The 14,878-nt window shown below is 56.0% G+C and overlaps 1 protein-coding gene across 3 annotated transcripts in view; it reads right to left on the reverse strand.

The window, feature by feature from the left end:
• Positions 1-13,803, reverse strand: part of LOC115299439 (janus kinase and microtubule-interacting protein 1-like) — a 45,082-nt gene extending 31,279 nt beyond the window's left edge. Inside the window, exon 1 of one of the 3 annotated variants that reach the window (XM_029948823.1) lies at positions 13,688-13,803. The gene's annotated coding sequence lies outside the window, so the exon portion shown is untranslated. Of the gene's footprint in view, positions 1-2,261; positions 2,342-6,584; positions 6,666-13,687 lie in introns of those variants that run through there. The other 2 variants (XM_029948809.1, XM_029948815.1) reach the window with 2 other exon arrangements.
• Between the last annotated feature and the right edge of the window lie 1,075 nt (positions 13,804-14,878).

Here is a 14,878-nt window from a genome sequence, read left to right on the forward strand (position 1 = left end):
CTCTGAGCAAGAAGTGAGGTCAAGTGGAATTCTGAAGGAGGAGATAGGGCCGATTCAGTGGAAAGGAATGGAACATTCCGGGCAGAGGGAGCTGGTGCACCGGGGGAAAGCAAGGAGCCCAGGTGGTGGGTAGGCGGGCCGGAAGGGCTGGGGGAGGCACGGGACACTGGGGCCTAGGGACAGGCAGGCCATGTGGGGGCACCCTCATGTCTGGTTTGCATAGTGGTGTACACCGCGCCTCCGGATGGGGGTGGAGGAATCAGGAAGGGGCGTGGCTTGCACAGGCAGACTACACGCTCGGGCCGGCCATGTTAGAATGAGGAAGGCCGGACCCAGACGGAAGGCTGGGAGCCCAGCGGAATCAGAGGGAGGGTCACCAGGGGACTGGTGAGACACACTGCCAAACTTGGCCCTTGTCTTACTGGAGGACGGTGGGAACCAGTGCAGCCCGCTGGTCTGACAGGCGATGGCCAGGACTTAGCTGCTCCTGCACAGTCAAGTTGGCGGGGGTCTGGGAAGCCCCCCACCCATGTGAGCCTGACCCTGGTCTTTCCCGGTGAGGTCCCTGGGCGGCCGAGAGGCAGGGCTGCGTGAAACCAGAGGTCTGTCCCCTCCCCACGTCCCAGATGACGTTCCCATTCTGTTCATTCCCACGATGCAGAGGGGGCCACCCTTGAGGTAACTTGCACAAGGCAGTCACGGCAGGGGGAAAGCCCCTGTCTCATCCCATTGGCTCTTCCGCCGTCACGGCCATCAGCTAAGGATGTGGCATTTACCACGTCACCAGTACCCCCATCTTCAAGGGGAGAAACACGGCTCCGAGGGGCTGAGACTTGCCCAAAGCCACCCAGCGAGGAGCTGATGTGGGACCCAAGTGCATCTAATCCCAGAGCTCGGGTCCCTCACGTCCAGACGGACCGGTAGACGCAGTCCAGGCAGGGATTAAGGAGGGGGTCCGGGGCCACAATAGCAAAGGCAAGGCTGTGCCCTTCCGCACATGCAAAGCTGCTCACCGCTGCCCCCTCCCCCCCAGCAAAGCAGGCATGTCCACACCCGCCCCGCTGTGACTGTCTGAGGCCACGGCCTGGGACATGAGACACTCTGGAATATTCCACTCCACTGCCTCGTGATCAAATCCAGCTTCGGGCTCTGCAGGGCTCTAAGTGGAAGGAAACGGCTGTGCCCCCTGGAGCCGGAGGCCTGAGTTCCACAGAGTTCAGACAGTTCTGGAGGCCAAAGCCCAAGTTCAGATCACGGGGTAGAAGTCACAGGCTCTGCAGGACTTCACTCCCCCGAGGGGTTTCGAGAAGAACCCCTCCTTGCCTCTTCCAGCTCGGTGGCCTGGCGTCACCTGGCCTGTGGAGCCCCTACCCTGTTTTCACACTACCTTCTCCCGTGTCACTCTGCCTGCCTCACTCATATAAGGACACTTGTCATTGGATTTAGGACCCACCCACATAATTCAGGATAAGTTCCTCCCCCTCCATTCTTATTTCACGTCTTCGGCTATGTACGGTAATAATTCACTCTTTGGGCACATAGAGTAACGTTCACAGGCTCCAAGAGTAAGAACGTGCACGTTTCAGCCGTGACAAATACCACGTGTGCCAACCGGCCACCGGGCAAGGTCTGCCCAGCAGCTGCGGGGGGCGGGCGCAAGCTTCCATCCGAACAGCAGTGGAGACTGGAGGCTGAGAGCACACGCTCCCGCCTCCCCACGTGAGCTGTGGGGCTTGGACAAATTTCTTAACCTCTCCGTGCCTCAGTTTCCCTGCCTGGAACAACAGTCTCTACCACTCGGGGTCTGACAAGCACTGCCTGCAGCAGTCCACGGCCAGCACTTAGAAGGGTGGCAGGCACCCAGGCCGCACACTGTGAAGGCTGCTGTTCACAGAATTCTTGGAATCCGGCTTCGTCCGAACCTGCCCCTCCTCCCCGGGGCAGGGACCAGGCTCTGCAAAGAGCCACAGGTCCTAGAGACCTGTGAGACCCCCTGCCCTCCCTCTGACACCTGACAGGCCCCAGGTCCTGCCAGAGCTAGCTCCTGAGGCTCCCTGTCCCCAGGGTCCTGCTCTGGCCTGGACTGGCCCAGCCCTGGTCTCCTCACTAACCTCCGCCCCGCCCCACCCCCCACCACGTCCTGTTCTGTCAGATCAGTAGGACTCTGGTGGCGGCTAAGGAATGGTCCCCCACCCCGCGGCGGTTATGGCAGATTAGGAGACAAACACGAACAGCATAAAGAAAATGGAGATACAACTCACAGGCTGGGAGAAATGCACCCAATGAGGGGCCTACGTCCAGAGTAAAGGGCCCGGACAATTCAGCAATAAAAGGACAAACGAGTTTGTTTTAAAATAGGCCAAGAACACATCCAGATGGCTGATGGACACAGGAAAAGATGCTCAACATCGCTCGCCGTCAGGAACCTGGAAATCAAAACCAGAAGAAGGTATCTCCTTACACCCGCCGAAACGGCCAACGTCGGAAACACAAGAAACAACAGGTGTGGGCGAGGATGGGGGGGGAAGGAACCCTCGCGCCCTGTTGGTGGGAACGCAAACTGCTGCAGCCGCTGTGGCAAACGGTATGGTGGTTCCTCAAAAAATTAAAAATAGAGGGGCACCCGGGGGCGCTCGGTGAGTTAAGCGCCAACTTCAGCTCAGGTCATGATCTCAGGGATTGTGGGTTCGAGCTCCGCGTCGGGCTCTGTGCTGACAGCGCGGAGTCTGGACCCTGCTTCCAATTCAGTGTCTCCCTCTCTGTCTGCCCCTCCCCCGCTCGCACTGTCGCTCTGTCTCTCAAAAATAAATAAATGCTAAAAATTTTTTTAATTAAAAATAGAAATACCATATGATCCAGAAATTCCACAAGTGGGCATTCCCCCAAAGAAAACGAAAACACTAATTCATAAACATATGAAATCTGGGTGCCCGTCACAGCCGCTGGCTGCTAACAACCCCCTGTTATCCGGTCAGCCAGCCGTCAGATTATCACACTGACATCAGCAGAGTTCTGCGTCAGGACACTGGGGGGCTGACGAAGCTCACGACACCCAGCTCTTAGAGACGTCCGCCCGCTGTTGCACTGGACAATCCACGCTACCCGGACATACCCGAGGACTGACCATGAGAAGGACACCTGGGTGTCAGGCCCTGTGCAACATTATTTCTCGGGGAGCTCCTTGGACCAGATCATGTATTTGTCCCATTTCACAGGGAAGAGCGAGCTCACAAGAGAGGGGCCAAGTCGCTGAAGGTCACACAGCCCAGCAGGGGGCGCCAGAAGCAGAGTCCGGGGAGGCCTCTGACTGCGAGGCGCCTCACCCGCCACCGGCCGGAAGGGGGGCTCAGAATGAGGGGCTGTTCCCCAGGGCCCGGAGGCGGGCGGCCCAGGCACCGGAGAGGATCCTGCACTCGGTTCGGGCACTGCTATCAGCCCCGCTGCCTATCGGAAACACCTAGACAATCTCTTCTTCGAGCCACTGCCTGCCTCCACCTGGCCACCGGCCAGAACGTTCTGTCGGTGAGCCTGACTTAGCACTATACGATCACCAGCATAAGAAGAACAGCTCTGGAGCAGGGGGCCTCGACCTGGGGTGGACAGGAGAATCATCTAGAAACAGAATTGCCAATGCCTAGGCTCTGCTCGGTCCCACTGACTCGGGACCTCAACGTGGGGTCCGGGTCTCAGCGGTGTTGAAGTTGATTCCAATGTGCAGTCAAAGCAAAGGCCTCTGGTCTAGGGCCCTGTGTGGTCTCCACGCATCACCACCGCGATTCCTAGGGTTGCAAGATTTCAGGTCCGCCCCAGGCCTACTAAATCCCAAACTCTGGGGTGGGTCCCCACGGTCTACGCCAGCCGGCCCACCGCGTGACACCATGCCACCTCGAGTGTGAGAACCTCTCGCCGAGAGCCCGGCCCCCCGAAGTGGCAGCCTATTTGCATCACCAGGGGACTCGGGCCCATTAAAGACGAGAAGCACCCATCCTACCTCCACCCTTAGTCTCTCACCTCACCCAGGGTGAGGCCCGGGTCCCCTTTAACGGTGACGCCACACTGAGGGCAGGCCACTGTGAGTGACAAGACCAGCATCACACAAGCCGGGGTCCAAGCCGACCTGGCCACTGAGCACAGGACCGAGAACCACCCTACCAGTGCCCTGAATTTCCCTGAGCTGTCCCCCCCCAGCAACGCTGATCCAATGGGTTGGGGGCCCCTGGAAGTGCATTTCCACCCAAGTGTCCGGGTGACAAAACATGGCTGGCGTCAGGATCACACTTGGGTTTCCTGGTTTAATGTTAAAAAAACAACTAGTCTATCAGGCTTTGAATCCTCCTCTAGCAGACACTGACTGTGTGGCCCTTTGACTCAGGGGTCTCACCTAGAAAATGGGTCATGACCGTTATGAGTCATTCATTGGTCGTTGGGAGGGGGCAAGAGACTTGGAGAGCTCACGGGATTCTGACGATTCTTACTGTGAGTCCCTCCTCGGGTCAGGCTGACCCTGATGGAAAAATACCAAGCATTGTTTCCCTCTCCAACCCTCTTCCTGGTGGACAATTAAGGGTTGGGCAATTGGGCTCTGGACGTCCTAAAACGTAACCCATAAATTATAACTTAAAGGGCAACTGGTTTTTCAAGATACTGTTGCAAGATCCCACCCTTGAACCTCAAAGTTCTCGCTTCTGTGCACCTGCTCCACCGCCCCTTCAGACCTGTGATCCGTCACCTCAAATCTCTCCTGAGACAAAGAGCTCTAAAATTGATAGGTCTCTGCCAAATCTTACGGTGTGTGTCAGAATGTGACTGACCCCCATGTAATGCTGTAAACCATGATCGGTTACCTCAGTGATGACCTTTTCTGCTTTGCTGTGACCTACAAAGTCCCTGAGCTCCTGCTCGGCGGCGCTCTCTCCTGAGGACTGGCCGACACTCGGGAGAGGCCGAACTAAATAAACCCATAACCATCTCCGCCACCACCACCTCCATCACCTCTACCATCATCACCGTCACCACTACCTCCAAAACCACCATCACCACCACCATCTCTACCATCACTACCATCACCACCATCATCACAACAACCACCGTCTCCACTACCATCACCATATCATCACCACCATCTTCTCCTCCACCACCACCTCCACCACCACCACTACTGTCACTACCACCATCATCACCGTCACCACCATCTCTACAACCACCACCACCATCACCACCATCACCATCATCACCATCACTGCCATCACTACAATCATCACCATCACCACCACCACCATCAATGACCACCACCACCATCACGAGATATCCACAGTACGGTCCCAGCAGCACAGCAGTTTAGCAGGAAAGGCAGACAAGACACTGAGAGAGAGGAGGACAGAGGGCCTGCTGTCGCATAAACCATCTCAATTTGCTTCACATTTGTTCAGGACCTGATGCCAAGGGCATATGTGCAAACCAGAGACGGGTGTGGGGAGATGGAAGAGGAATCCTGGCCTGTGGTGGATGCTGGTGTTTCAACCTCAAACGTCTCCAGGGCCAGGTGTGCCCGGAGGGCGGGTCCTTGCGTCTCTCGGCTCCAAACCGCACCCCCCTCCACAGCGCCTGGCACTGAATCAGGGGGCAGCAAGCCCTGATGTTCCAAAGTCATTCCACACCCAGCCCACGCCTCCGCTCGGCAGGGAAGGCCCTGGATTCGAAACTGGCAAAGTGGATATTTTGCAAAGCTACATAGACACGTAATAGGCAAGCATTACTGACATTTACATGAATAATCAACAACTAACAGAAAAGCAGAATTCCTCACTTCTCCACAATTTCCCCCAGACACTGACTCCTCTCCGCGAGCACATCCCACACCGCGCCGCGACGCGCCGGGAGGGAATTCCCAGGCCCGCTTGCTTCCTGGAACCGAAGTCCTTTGAGGTGATGGTCCGATGCTCTCGTACAAGCCCACCATCCGAGCAGGGGCCCTCTGGCCTGAAATGGGGGGTGAGCTTGGGAGCGCTGCTCAGAACAAGGGACGCCTTTGTCTACACTGTCTGAGACTCTCGCCATCCCGTTCTCCCCCCGTTACTCCATTCTCAGCCTCCTCAAGCTGGCAGTGGCAGGGTCCCTGGGTCCTTGGCATCCATCGGATGAGCTGCAGATAACATTAAGAAGGCCCAGCTGTGGGACACGGTGCCTCTGATGAGGGAGGAGTCAGGATCATGGAGAGATAAAGAGACCCAGGCCAGGCCCCCATCTAGACCCTGGGCTGCCCAGCCCTGGCCTCTGCTTCTTCTCGTCGTCCCCAGGAACCCCGCACCCCATGTAAGCCAGGCCCTACTCAGCTCTGGGGAGAAGAGAGGACCCAGCCATGGCCCAGCCCTTCCTAGCTCCTAGCCTCCTCATCAGCCCAACCCACATAAGGCATCAGTATCAGCAAAGAATCACCCGGGGCCCGGGTAGCCCCAGGGAGGCAGTGTCCACATTCCCTAAAGTGACCTTCTGTCCCCAGACACGCAGAGCCCTGCCACTCTCCGCACCCGCCCCCCCAACCCAGGAGTTGGGAGGAGCATTTTGAATGAGAAAGCTTCCCTCACCTGCAAGGCTCCGCTCAGGCAGCTTCCCCGCTCAGGATGCCTCCCCGCCCGTGTGTTCACTCAGCAAACACTGACTGTGCGTCTCCTGGGCTCCCGTCTCAAGTGCAGACAGTGAAAGGGGAACAGCCGCTGCCCTGCCCTCATGTTACCCAAGCCCTGGCGGGGGTGGGGGGGGAGGGAGCTCAGATTCGGATGACTGCAAAGGATGAGGTCAGCGCAGAGAGCCTGGGGGGCTTCCTGGAGGAGACGGCATCTTCAAGGAGAAGCCATCTTCAAGGAGAAGCAGGGAGCTGACTAGCCAGGTTAACAAAGGATACAAAGGTCAAGCCCCATTGGATGTCTGTGGGTGTTTGTGTGCGTTCCCAAGAGCATTGGAGAAAGTTCAGGAGCTTCTAACTACCACTGACTACCCCACAGACCATGGAGAAAACAGGGCCGGATTAATTCTCTTCATGCTCTCCCCGGTATGAATGATCACAACCACAAATGCTACTTCAGCCATTTTAGAAGGCCATAGAAATTTAAGAAAAAATGGAAGAGGGGAGAAATGAAAACCTGAAGGAAAGCTGGTCCCAAATGAAAGATTCTAAAAATGTAATGATTTCCATGCAGAAGAAGTACATTTTCTCAAAAGTCTCTACTGCTGTTTCAAAGCTGGACCCCAAGGGGCTGCTTAGAATGGAGCCACGGGCCAAGCAGTTCCCTCCGTCTCAAATCGTCTGAGCCCAGGACAGAGCAGGGAGCAGAGGGCCGACAGGTGGACCCCGAGATTCTCAGGACATCTCCCCCTCACCTAGCAGCGCTTTTAAAATGTTCCCTTTTTCAAAGTTGCAAAACTACAGACAAGTTCCAGGAAGGGGTACAATCAACCCCTTAATACCTTCATGGAGACTCACTGAGCGTTCACATTTTTCCACATCGGCTCTCTCTACAGATCAAGATCTATGTCTCTTGTATGTTTATTTTTAAGACTTGAACTTGAAAGCCAACTGCAGACCTCACAGCATCTCGCCCTACAGTGCTGTAGCTTTCACCCCTTTAGACCAAGGACGTTATGAAATCACAGCACCGTGAACACACCCAGGAAATGTTATCACTGATAACGTTTCACATTCAAACGTCACCGGCTGTCACAATAATGTCTATGTAGCAAAATGATGATTTTCTAGACCCAAGTCTCAGAGCACTTATTAAGAGAGGCTGGATGCAAGACGCAGTCATGTCCTTGTCAAATGGACCCCGGATCACAGACAAACTTCCCCGAATGAATCAAGTGGGAAAGCAAAACATAATGACAATCCAGATTAATAAACGTCCGCAGGTAAAGAATAACCTTTGACAACAGGGCACAAAGTTGGAAGGGATTCTGAGCACAGAGAGAGGATTACTCATCTTCAGCTAACGCCAGCCCCTGGTCTCAGGCTCCCTGTCAAGAAAACACAAGCCACACGCCCTGGAGCCTGACTGTCCCTGGGAGCTGGTAGACTAGACAGGCCACCGTGCAGAAAGGCAGGGGCCCCGGGCTCAGAGCTCACAACATGCTGAGTCACTTGGAGAAGTCGCACAGCTGCACGGGCCTCAGTTTCCCATCTATGGCCCCGCAGCTCCTCCCCGAGGGCCCTAGGAGCAATCACGGTGTGTGCCCAGCCTACCCCCAGGCTCTCTTGGAAGGGCTCCGGGGAATGCAGAGCCCCAACCCCTCCCGGCCCCAACCCATTCTGGCCCCTTTGCCCTCCCAACTAGACCACGCCCCCCATCTCCCTGCTGGGGCTGATTTTCTTGCCTCCCTCTACAGTGTGTCCCCAGTGGCCACTTCCTCACCCTCTGCCCCACCCATGCAGCCCCCCCTCCCATCATCCATGGTCACCCTAATCCATGCAGGGTCCTGATTCAGGGTCCCTTGATCCTGGCCATTACTACTTCTCTAAGAGTCATGGAACAGTAAAATACAGTCACACCTCGGGCTCCCTAAGGCCCCCAGAGTGAACGCTGCACTCCCGGGCCTTGACGAGGCCCTTCCTCCTCCGTCCCCGCCTCCCCTCTCCCTTCACTGCAGATCGGCTCAAACCTGCCAAACCAACCTCCGAAAACAGCAACCCCGGCAGGTGGGGTGATTCTCTAGGGGACCGCTAAGGCCCCAGAGGTCCAGAGAGGTTGAGGAACTTGCCCAGGGTCACTCAGCTCAGACGTGATCAAACCAGGGCACCAATAAGTGAGCGCCCTTCATTCCACATGGAAATCAAAATGTTTCATCGACACCCACCCTCCTCCATCCATGCCGCCTCGGATGAGGCTGGAAGGAACACCAACAGGAGTTCAAAGGGTGGCGGGACTCCAAATAAATGCCATTCTCTTGTTCTTTTCGCCAGACCTTCATCACTTTTAAATAGTTCTAGGTTCACGGTGGGAAGATGGTAAGGACTAGAAATCAGCGGATATAAGTGATGAAGAGACCCACACGCACCTCACTGACACCGCATCGGGGACATGCTACACACGGGTGATAAAGCTGGTGGCCTGATTTCAGCTGAGGACTCACCCAGAGCAGCTGGCACGGGCCAGGAGCCCCCATCCGGCTCTGTCCAGGCAGACAGATGCTGCCCTGGACCACCCCCTGCCGAGTACCTGTCAATCCTTGGCCATCTCTGAACCTAGAAAAGACTTTGGATTCAGGGCTCAGACTCTTTCCTTCTGATTAAAGGAACAGATGCCTCACAACTCCCTTTGATATTGAAAGGGCAGGTATATATTTACTTAATGATCATTTTGAGTCCCACCAAGACCCCTACCTTCTCTGAACCTGTTTCCTTATCCACACAGGAGACAGTGACACTGACATGCACAGAGCTGCCACTGACATTCCTACCAGTGGACATGGTCCCCACTCCCCAGACAGCAATGGGCATCGTTACCATGTATTACCACTGAGAACCTACAAAGCCCCAAACACTTTCCCAGGCACTAAAGATACAGAGACAAACAAGGAAGTTCTGCCCTGGCGTGAATGGAGGTCTAGTGGGAGCGAGGGAGGGCTATAAATCCCTAAAGAGCTTGAACTGGACCTTGAGCACAGCAGAGAGCCATGCGGAGGTTTATGCCAGGGAGGAAAAGGTTGGACACCTATGCATTTCAGACCGGTCACTCAGGGTCCACACGAAGGACTGCCTGGAGGGGGCTCCCCATGGTGCTGAAGCTGTGTCCTCTTCTAGTGACGGGAGAAGAGGCCAGAAGTTAGCAATGTATAGAAACGTTTTCGGAGGCAAAGCCAGACAGGACCCACAGCCCAAGTGCAGGAGACAGGGACACGGGAGGCCCTGTTGCACATGTTGGTCTATTTTTGAATCGCTCCAAACATTGACTCCAGCCCCGTATCACTCCTACCCACTGGCCTGGCTTTCAGCAGAAATGAGACGGGCACTGTACCCACTCAGAAGCGGGCTGCGGGGCCGAGGAAACTAAGGGCAGGGAGATAGTACCCCCATGTTTACAAATGGGGAAACAGAGGCTCTAGGTTTCCAGTGAACGTGCAGGAAGCCCAGGGGCTCGAACGCAGGTCCGTGAGGTGCCAGGGCTTGCTTCGTGGCACCGCCCTGCCGGGGACCCTCCCAGCAGCAGCCGCAGCCTGGGCGGCCAGAAAGAGGTAAGAGTCTTTCAAAGTCATGGGCAGGGCACAGCCCATGTGGTCACGGACAGTGATCCCTGCTGGGACACCCACTGGCACCCTGAAACCACAGGGAGCTTGGGGAGAGGGGGTGTGGGTAGTCCGATGACAGGCTTCCCAAAGGGAAAAGTCTTTAGCAAATGTTGATATAAAGACGTGAGCTCCAGACTTGGAAAGAATATTTCCAAAGGCTACTGGTCCCATTTCCCCATTGTACGGATGGGACACAGAGCCGAGGGCGGGGGTATCTAATCCTAACGGGACCCTGACTCTGTCCTCCGCATTCCACACTCTTCCTGTCCCCGTGTCACACTGAGCTTGGTGAAGGGTTATAAGCCACAGCACCACCTGCTCCAGGAAGCCCTCCATGATCACCACGATTCCACCCCCGAAGTCCGGGGCCTCCCCAGAAGGCCTGGGCTTGACGGATGGCCCCATCCCTTACTGCCTGTAGTCATGCCACCTGAGCGGGACACGGTCCCGCCTCCTGAGGCTGTGGCACCGACTAAGCGAGTTAAGGCAACCACTGCAGGCTCTGATACGAAGCAGCCCCTTCCGCAGCCTGACCCCGGGAACAATGATGGCCTCACGTCCTGGAACATCAATGCCACCACCCACGTCGGGGCCACCATCCTGTCGGCAGCCTGGGAAACCCCTAGCTCCCTCATGCCTCCATGCCCCTGGTGCTGCCAGCCTGCCCTCTCCTGCCCATCCCTGCCAGGCCTCCTCAGGCCAAGGCCAGCCTGGCCTCGGGGTGTTGAGGCTAACCTTCACTGCCCAGCCTCGACTCCGCCCCCACTTCCTGTCTGCCTCACTTCCTGCCACCGAAGGGGCAAGCCCAACTGACCCCTCCCCTTCCGCTTCTGGAATCCTCCCCTCCGGCTTCCTGTCCCCCCAAGACCCCGCCCCCTATCCCTGGGGATGCCCAACGACTATAACCAGCGCAGGGAGTAGGAGTAAAGCCTTCGGCTGTGGTGTTTACAAAGAAGGCGGAGGGCACCTGGGTGACTCAGTCCGTTGAGCATCTGACTCTTAACTTGGCTCAGGTCATGACCTCACGGTTCCTGAGTTAGGGCCCCAGCTCAGGTCTGTGCTGACAGCGTGGAGCCTGCCTGGGATTCTCTCCTTCTCTCTCTCTCCCCCAATAAACAAACAAACAAACAAATAAATAAACTTTTAAAAATAAAGTAAAATAAAAAGAAGGCCGGGCTGCCAAGTAGGCACAGCACAACCCCAGTAAAATATAAAGATGGTGCTTCTGGAACATGTGTTTCTTTTTTCTTTTTATTTAAGTTTTTATTTATTTATTTGGAGAGAGAGACAGCGCTAGTGGGGGAGGAGCAGAGCCAGAAGACTCCCAAGCAGGCTCCGGGCTGGCAGTGCTGAGCCCCAGGCAGAGCTCGAACTCACCAAAAGATGAGATCACGACCTGAGCAGAAACCAAGCGTCAGGGGCTTAACCAACTGAGCCACCCAGGTGCCCCTGTTTTGTTTTGTTTTCCGGCAGTGAAATCTTGCTGGGGTGGGGGTGGGGGTGGGAGGGCCCACATGAGGCTGCGGCTTTGTGGAAGACCCACTGCCCAAACTTCAGCCCCCCAGGCTGCCCTGAGCCTGCCCAGAAAGTTCCATATGAGGGCAAGTTCTCGTCCTGAGGCCCCTCGGCTCACCCCCTGTGACCACTGAACAGCTCTGTCACCTCCCACCCTCCTGCTCGGTGCTTCAGGGGCCCAGAGAGGCACCTGCTGGGGGCACTGGGCACACCCAACGGCTGAGAGACAGACCGAATATACCAGAACAGGAAGCCCGGCCCAAGGTGGACCCTCCCCCGTCCTCCACCACCCGCTCCTCCTCAGCATCTCCGGACCCGTGGCAGGTGCCATCAGTGAGAGTATGGTGCAAAGCCACAGCCCACAGGAAGTAGGCCTCTCTCGCCTCCAGACACAGGCGTCTCCTCTGCAAACAGTGGCTCTGCCCATTCTTCCGGCCGGAGAACAAAGGAAAGGAAGTGGCCCAGGGGCAGCACCAGGTCAGGGGGCCTGGGTCTCTCAGAGCATCACTGCGGCCCCGGCCCCAAGCGGCAGCTAGCCAAGAGCTGTCACTTCTAAGAGCCCGCGTTCTGCCAGGCAATGCGCTGGGCATATCCGTCTCAACCCAGTCTCAAAACCCGTAAAACACATAACAGAGTCATCCCCGTTTGACAGATGAGGAAACTGAGGCTCCACGAGGTGAACTCACTTGCCCAATCTGCACAGCTTAGGAGTGGCACAGTCAGGACTCGAACCCCGGTCTGTCTGCCTCGAAGGCCACTTCCCAGCCGCCCGAAGAAGTGTGTCAGTTTGCTTTCTGTTCCCAGGACTCAGTACCGTGCCGGGCACAGTCTCAGGCACCCAAGCTCATTTTTAGGAAGGGACAGCCGGGCTCATAGTGCCATCACCCTCCCAGAACCAAGCATATCAACAGCAAATTAAATACCGCTGCCTTGGCCTCAATGTTTCCATAAAGCTACAGTTTCAAAACATTCCCATTCATGAAAAAGCCTCCAGTACCAACAGACAACCACCTACTTCATTTTCCCACCAAACACACCCACAAAGACAAACAACTTCTGATAAAATTGCTACTCGCGTTCAAAACCCACGTCACAAAAACTCCCATCAAATAGAAGGTTGAGAGTTCTTAATCAGCATTCACAAGAACAGGAGGAGACCTCCCTTAGAACATTCTGTGCGTGTGGACTTTTCTGTGTTCTTTAACTCTTCACTGTAGAACTGAACAGGAGAGGAAATCTGAGGTGGTGAGGAGCAACGGGAACTAACCCCGGGGCTACAAGACACATAAAGCATCATGGCAGCACCCACGTCCTCTCCCATCAGACAGAATACAATATAATTCAACAAACATGCACCAAGAGATAAGAACTGCAGTCCCCGCTCACACAGCCGTCATGGTGTGCCAGAATCTTTTCCAAACTCTCCAAATTATCTACTGTTCCACACCCCGAAGACGTGGGCATTAGTAGTGTCCCCATTTTAGCGTTCCAGCCAGAAGGGGTGAGGTAACTTGGCCAAGGTGAGCCAGCTAACAAATAGGGTGGGAAGATGAGCAGGTGGTCTGGCGCCAGTGTCTGTGTCCTTGCCTGCTATGCTAGGTAGGTCCCAGGTGCCAGGTATTACACTAGGACCCGAGGCTAGAGCCACAAGGGTGGCCCAGACACCCCCTCCTTCAAGGGAAGGCCAAAGTAACCACACTGATTGAGCAGCCAGCTAAGCCCAGCTGCTCTGCACCCCTGCGGGGGGGGAGAAGGCTGCCGCCCCCTGGCATCACGTGCTTTACGCAATAGTCTCGGGGCTCACGGGGTCCTGGAGAGACACCTGTCATCTTCCTCATTTCACAGAGACAGAAGTCCAGCTTCAAGCGAGTAGAGGGTCTGCTCAAGTCCCTACCTTTACTCTTCAACTGTCACTTGCTGGCTTCCGGCAAACTCCCCGCTCCATTTTGGAATCTCCCCTTACTGGTGTGCAAAGGGCCCTCAGGAAGTCCTGGAAAAGGCCCCAGCTGTCAGTCATTTCGGTCCCAGCTCTGCTGAAAGGAGTCACGAGGCTGACACGCAATCACACCGCCAAGAAGAGGCAGGGGCAGCCAGTGACTTTCAAGTCGATTTCGTTTGTGGTTTCCACATCCTTTCTACGCAGCCACTCAACGCGGCGCACTCTGCCTGGGGCGCTCTTCAACACACACCTACCAAGTGCCTGCTGAGCGCACAAAGCTGGAGGGAGGGGACACAGAGCCTGTGTCCTGGCTTCTCTCAAGAAGGTGAGTCTAGAAATGAAGGGGACAGTGAAGGGGGGCGCAGTTGAGATAGGTAGAGAGAGACCAGGGGTTAAAAGGGGGACACTAATTACAGAGTTGGGGTGCTTGGGCCAAAATGTGCTTACTGCCGGGCTTCTCCCTGCCCAGTTACCACCAGCAGGGACGGGGAGACAGCAGTCAAAGATGACTTCATCAGGTGTAGACATGCACTGGCCCCGGGCTGGGCACTGAAGCCTCAAACACGGATCCCACCTGGGGCCTGGGCTGCAGCCCGTGAGCAAGGAAGACGACGAAAGATGACAGCCCCACAGTGTGGTCAGCGCTGTGACAGAAGGTGTGCAGGGGCCCAGGAGTCAGGAAAGCGCCTGAGATGAGACCGAGCCACCGCTAGAGGCCGCAGGGGGGCAGCACTAGGAAGAAGGCACAGAGGAACAGAGTGGGGAGGAAGAAAGGGGGCCCGGCAAGTGCAAGGAAGGCACAGGGACCCTACGGTACGGGTCAGTGTTACAGACTGTGTCCCACCCAAATTCATATGTTGGAACCCTAATCCCCAGTGTGATGGCATTTGGAGATGCGGCCTTTGGGGAATTTAAGGGGTGAGGACCTTGAGAAAAAGACACAAGAGAACTTGCTTTCTCCCTCTCCTGTCATGAGCACACAGTAAGAAGGCAGGAAGAGAGCTCACACCAGAATCTACTGGCAGCCTGGGGGCCCTGGGTGGCTCAGCTGGTTAAGCATCGGACTTTGGCTCAGGTCATGATCTCAGCTCGTGGGTTCGAGCACCATGTTGGGCTCTGTGCTGACAGCTCAGAGCCTGGAGCCTG

The sequence above is a fragment of the Suricata suricatta genome, chromosome 1 (assembly GCF_006229205.1).
Source record: "Suricata suricatta isolate VVHF042 chromosome 1, meerkat_22Aug2017_6uvM2_HiC, whole genome shotgun sequence".
Taxonomy (NCBI): Eukaryota; Metazoa; Chordata; class Mammalia; order Carnivora; family Herpestidae; genus Suricata; species Suricata suricatta.